This window comes from Primulina huaijiensis, unplaced genomic scaffold (assembly GCF_012295235.1).
Source record: "Primulina huaijiensis isolate GDHJ02 unplaced genomic scaffold, ASM1229523v2 scaffold20025, whole genome shotgun sequence".
In the NCBI taxonomy this organism is placed as follows: domain Eukaryota; kingdom Viridiplantae; phylum Streptophyta; class Magnoliopsida; order Lamiales; family Gesneriaceae; genus Primulina; species Primulina huaijiensis.
Window position 1 is genome coordinate 474819 of NW_027351963.1, and position 7078 is coordinate 481896.

Consider the following 7078-nt stretch of genomic DNA (forward strand, 5'->3'; position numbering starts at 1 on the left):
CTTGTAGTTAATTATTCAAGCGTGCGAAATGTATCAGCTTGTCCTGATATATTTGAATGACCAATATGATCGAATTGATATTGTAATGGGGTCTTTTTTGAATTATTGTGTTTAATTTTTGTTCTATATATTAAAAATTAGACATGTCAAAAGATGATATGTGTTGAAAAATAATATTTAAAATGTGTGTATTGAATATTTGTATGTTGAATATTTGAATTTTGAAAATTAGGTAAAATTAGGTGTTGAATATTGAAATTTGTGTGTGATGATGAAGGTAATGATGTAATTTATTTTTGGATTATCTGTAAAAATTTTCTATAAATAGATCTCTCATTTGTGAAGAAAATCACAATTGAGTTGAGAGAAAAATATTATAAAGTGTGTAGTGTGATAATTTTGAGAGTTTGAGATTTTTACTTTTTACCGTAAATTTTTACTTTTTCACAACACGTTATCAGCACGAAGCTCTAAAAGTCCTCCATATTTTTCCAAGCTCCAAAACAGAAGAAAAAGGTAACAAAAGTAATAATATTTATTTTATTGTTTATTTATTTATTGTTTATATATTTACTATATAATATAATGTTATTATAAATAATAAAAATAAATTTTTCAAAAAACTTTTTATAAATCATGGAAGGATGTTAAGAAGACATCCCACACTCCCGGTAAGGGATACGACAAGTATAAAAGTCTATAAGGTTTTTAAACAAAATATCTTATGACACCTCATTATAATATTGTGATATGATATACATAATTATTTAAAACATTACTAATATTATATACACCAAATTATTACCATAAAATTATACAAATACATACATTTATTTTCTTGTACACCAATGGTCATAAACGGTAACAAAACGGCTAGTTTTTTCCCTATAAATATGATCTCACAAACACATTCAATCACTCCAACTTTCTCTTCTTCTCTAAAATTATTATTCATCAAATTTTTGAAGAAAAAAGAAGATGGCTTTCACAAAGTTGTTTTTAATTATTTTGGTTATAATACTCACGAATCTTGTACTTATCGGAGAATATCCTCCTCATGTGTTTTCTTTATTTTTACGAATGCTTGTATTTGTTGTTTATCCATCACTTTGTATTGCAATATTCATTAACTAATAAAATGCATCATAATTTTTTTAGTACCACCATGTCAAACTTGACAAAGCTCGAATTTGTTGCACTCGACATTACGGGGAAAAATTATATGCCATGGACTCTCGATGTAGAAATGCATCTTGAGTCATTGGGTCTAAGCGAGACCATTAAAGAAAATGGTATATCTTCATCACAAGAAAAAGCAAAAGCTATAATATTTTTGCGTCGACATCTCGATGTAGGTTTAAAATGTGAATATCTCATCGAAAAAGATCACATGGCTCTGTGGAAAGGATTGAAAGAAAGATTTGAACATATAAGGGAAGTTATACTTCCGACCGCCCGTGATGAATGGAATATGTTAAGATTCCAAGATTTTAAGAAAGTCAGTGATTACAATTCAGCGATGTATCGAATAATCTCGCAGCTAAAATTTTGTGGACATGAGGTCACAGAATCGGAAATGCTTGAAAAAACATTTTCCACGTTTCACGCATCAAATATAACTTTAGAGCAACAATATAGAGTGTGTGGATTTGCGAGATATTCTGAGCTCATCGTCTGTCTTCTTGTGGCGGAAAAAAACAACAAGCTACTAATGAGAAATCATCAGTCCTGACCCACTAGATCATCAGCATTTCCAGAAAGACAAGGTTTTGGTCGAGGTCGTGGTCGTGGTCGTGGACGTGGACGCGGAATTGGTCGTGGTCGTGGTCGAGGCCGTGGTTTAGAAAACAATAGAGATAGTAATTTTTATAACTCATCTAAAAAGGGCGTCACGAACCACCCACAGAAAAGGCATCATGAGAACATGAGTGTTAATGAAAATCACTCGAAAAGATTTGAAAGTTATTGTTTCAGATGCGACACTCCATGACATTGGTCTCGTATTTGTCGAGCCTCTGAGCACCTTTGCAAGCTCTATAAAGAATCGATAAAAGGGAAAGAAAAAGAAACCAACTTCACTGAGCGAAGTGACCGTTTGAGTGATTCAACTCATTTTGATGCTGCTGATTTTATGAATGATTTCTCTTGAAATGATCAATATGTTGGTGAGATAGAAATGAACAAGATGCTGCAGATTTTCTCAACGATTTCTCTGAAAATAAACAATATAGTGGTAGAATATAAATGTACAATAATTTATTTTTCATGTATTTATATGATAATGTTTTATTGTACAATTATGATATGTGTTATATTTACATATGTATTGTCATTATTTTTTTTCATTGCATATTTTTTGAAGTTCAAATATGGAAAATGCTATGAGCAAAGCTGAAGTTTGCATACCCGATAGTGGTACAACGCACACTATCCTCCGAGATAAAAGATATTTCTTGGAACTAAAACCAACAAAAACAACGGTGAATACAATATCAGGTCATGTAGACTTGATTAAAAGATGTGGTAAAACACAATTTTTGTTACATAATGGTACAAAATTTTTGATCAATGATACTTTATATTCACCACAATCGAAAAGAAATTTGTTGAGTTTTAATGATATATATTTTCATGGGTATGATACTCAAACAATGAATGAAGGGAATGAGAAATATATGTGTCTTACCACATATAAATCAGGAAAAAAATATGTGATTGAAAAACTACCAATGCTCCCTACTGGATTGCATTATACACATATACGTCCCATTGAATCAAACATGGTAGTTGATAATTCTTCAATATTAACCAGTTGGCATGATCGATTAGGACATCCTAGTTCAACAATGATGCGAAGAATTATAGAAAATACACATGGTCATCCGTTGAAAGACCAGAAGATCTTTCAGAATAATAAGTTTCAATGTAAAGCATGTTCTCTTGGAAAACTTATTATAAGACCATCACCAGCCAAAATCCAAACTGAATCACCAATGTTTCTTGAACGTATTCAGGGTGATATTTGTGGACCAATCCATCCACCATGTGGACCATTCAGATACTTTATGGTATTGATTGATGCCTCCAGCAGATGGTCACATGTATGTTTATTGTCAACTCGAAATGTTGCATTTGCAAGATTACTTGCTCAAATAATAAAATTGAGGAATCAATTTCCCGATTATACAATCAAGAAAATTAGACTTGATAATGCTGGTGAATTTACTTCCCAGACTTTCAATGATTATTGTATGTCTATGGGAATCATTGTTGAGCATCCTGTTGCTCATGTACATACTCAAAATGGATTGGCTGAATCATTGATTAAACGTCTGCAAATGATTGCTAGACCAATGATTATGAAAACAAAGCTCCCTATTTCTATATGGGGACATGCAATTTTACATGCTGCTTCATTAATTCGCATCAGACCAAGTGCATATCATAAATACTCCCCATTGCAGCTTGCATTTGGTAAAGAACCAGACATTTCTCATCTGAGAATTTTTGGATGTATGGTGTATGTGCCTATTGCACCACCTCAACGAAAGAAAATGGGACCTCAAAGAAAGATTGGAATTTATATTGGTTATGATAGTCCATCGATCATTCGATATCTTGAACCACAGACAGGCGACGTGTTCACAGCACGTTTTGCTGATTGTCATTTTAATGAGGAAATCTTCCCAATGTTAGGGGGAGAACAGAAACATACCGAAAAAGAAATTACATGGTATGTATCATCATTGTTACATCTGGATCCAAGAACAAAACAATGTGAAAAAGATGTACAGCAAATTGTGCACTTGCAAAGAATAGCAAATCAAATACCAGATGCATTTGCAGACACAAAAGGGGTAACTAAATCATATATACATGCTGCAAATGCCCCTGCTCGAATTGAAATTCCGAAGAAACAAATTGAAGATAGTCATGATGTCATTAAACGCCTGAAGCGTGGAAGGCCAGTTGGTTCCAAGGATAAAAATCCTCGAAAAAGAAAATTCATAGAGAAACACAATGATCACAAAATAGAGAATGATGTTCCTGAAGAAACACATAATGATCACAAAATAGAGAATGATGTTCCTGAAGAAACACATGATGATGAAAATGTTTTGTCAGAACCACAAACTGACGAGAATCATGAAATCTCTATCAATTATATTAATACTGGAAAAATATGGAACCGAAAAGATATAGAAGAAATTGATGATATATTTTCTTATAATGTGGCAATCGACATCATAAATGATAATGAAGATCATGAACCAAAATCTTTTGGTGAATGTAAAAATCGGCAGGATTGGATAAAATGGAAAGATGCCATCCAGGTTGAATTGGATTCGCTAAATAAACGTAATGTTTTTGGACCTATAGTCCTTACACCTGAAGGTGTAAAACCTGTTGGATACAAATGGGTTTTTATTCGAAAGCGAAATGAGAAAAATGAAATAGTAAGATATAAAGCTCGACTTGTTGCACAAGGTTTTTCTCAAAGGCCTGGAATTGATTATGAAGAAACGTATTCTCCCGTGATGGATGCAATTACGTTTCGGTATTTGATTAGCTTGGCAGTATCTGAAAATTTAGAAATGCGTCTTATGGATGTTGTTACAGCTTACTTATATGGATCACTTGATAGTAATATATATATGAAAATCCCTGAAGGATTTAAGATGCCTGAAGCACAAAGTTCAAAACCCAGAGAATGTTATTCTGTGAAATTACAAAGATCATTATATGGGTTAAAGCAATCTGGCCGAATGTGGTATAATCGGCTAAGTGATCATTTGATAAAAAAGGGATATGTAAATAATTGAATATGCCCTTGTGTTTTCATTAAGAAAACAACATCCGGATGCATAATTATTGCTGTATATGTTGATGATTTAAACATCATTGGAACGAATAATGAAATTCATGAAGTTGTGTCATACTTGAAGGAAGAATTTGAAATGAAGGATCTTTGAAAAACCAAGTAATGTCTGGGTTTACAAATTGAACAAAAAGAATGTGGAATATTTGTTCACCAGAAAAATTATACAGAAAAGATCCTTAAACGTTTTAATATGGATAAATCAAATCCTTTAAGTACTCCAATGGTTGTTAGATCATTAAACATAGAAAATGATCCATTTCGTCCATGTGAAGATGATGAAGATATTCTTGGTCCAGAAGTACCATATTTAAGTGCTATCGGTGCCCTTATGTATCTTACAAATTGTACAAGGCCTGATATATCTTTTGTCGTAAATTTATTGGCAAGATTTAACACATATCCAACAAAGAGACACTGGAACGGAATTAAACATATATCCTGTTATCTACGAGGAACGAAAGACTTGGGACTTTTGTATTCAAAAGATGCTAATCCAAGTATAATTGGTTATGCCGATGCTGGATACTTATCTGATCCACACAAGGCACGTTCCCAAAATGGATATGTATTTACTCGTGGAGGCACTGCAATTTCTTGGCGTTTACAGAAACAAACGCTCGTAACAACTTCATCAAATCATGCCGAGATTATTGCACTACATGAAGCAAGCCGTGAATGTGTGTGGTTAAAATCAATGACCCAACATATCCAAATCTCATGCGGATTATCATTCGACGAGAAGCCTGTGATACTATATGAAGATAATGTTGCATGTGTTGCTCAAATGAAAAAAGGATACATAAAAAGCGACAGAACTAAACATATTCCTCCTAAATTCTTCGCATTCACCAAGGAGCTTGAGAAGGATAAATGTATTGATGTTCGTCATATTCAATCAAGTGAAAACTCATCAGATCTCTTCACAAAGACACTTCCTACGACAATATTCAGAAAGCACATATATAATATTGGGATGCGCAATCTACGAAATTTGTGAAGAATTGTTCGTGTCAACATGAGGAGGAGTTTACGTGACTGCACTCTTTTTCCCTGACTATGGTTTTTATCCCAATGGGTTTTTCCTAGTAAGGTTTTTAACGAGTCATTATAAAAACACGTAATGAAGACAATCATTATGATCATCATCACAAGAGGGAGTGTTGAAAAATAATATTTAAAATGTGTGTATTGAATATTTGTATGTTGAATATTTGAATGTTGAAAATTATGTAAAATTAGGTGTTGAATATTGAAATTTGTGTGTGATGATGAAGGTAATGATGTAATTTATTTTTGGATTATTTGTAAAAATTTTCTATAAATAGATATCTCATTTGTGAAGAAAATCACAATTGAGTTGAGAGAAAAATATTATAAAGTGTGCAGTGTGATAATTTTGAGAGTTTGAGATTTTTACTTTTTACCGTAAATTTGTACTTTTTCACAACAATATGAATATAATCGATGGCCATAAGAGATTTCTATGCAAATTTTTTTATTTGATTTTTAATATTTTTAATATTTAATTTTAAAGATCAAGATGATCTTGGTTGTTGTTCTATAATGACCAAATAATCTCATTCAATCTTTTATATATTTTTTAAAAATGTCTTATTATTAAATTTAATATTTTAAAATTTATTGTTAATTTTAATAATTTAAAATTGTCAGATTAATCTGACCAGATTTGGTCAGATTTTTTAAAAAAATTTAAAAGTAAAAAAAAAATCTACACAAGTCGCCTACATCATGCCCCTTGAAAGGGGCGAGAAATTAAATGAGAGACTCGTTGTACACAGGGATGGTAATGGGGCGGGGTGGGTTTGTCATTCCTATTCATGTTCCTGAATTCCACTCATACCATATCTGTCCCGATTACAACTTTTTATGGCTTGCGAAATGAAGAAAAACGATGAAGATAACATCCTCACACCTGTCTGAAGTATTTCGTCATATATATTTTTCGTCTCATTTAACTTTTATTATAAAATAATAAAAAAATGATTTTCTTCTCTATTTTATGCGTCGATCATTTTTATTATAAAATAATAAAAAAATGATTTTCTTCTCTATTTTATTCGTCGATCGACGCATGTGCCATGATCAGCTAATGTGGTGATGGTTTTTTGTTTGGTGGAAAAATGAAGAGCGATTTTTCAACAGCGGCATGTGCACGTGTAAGTGTGAGTGTGAGTG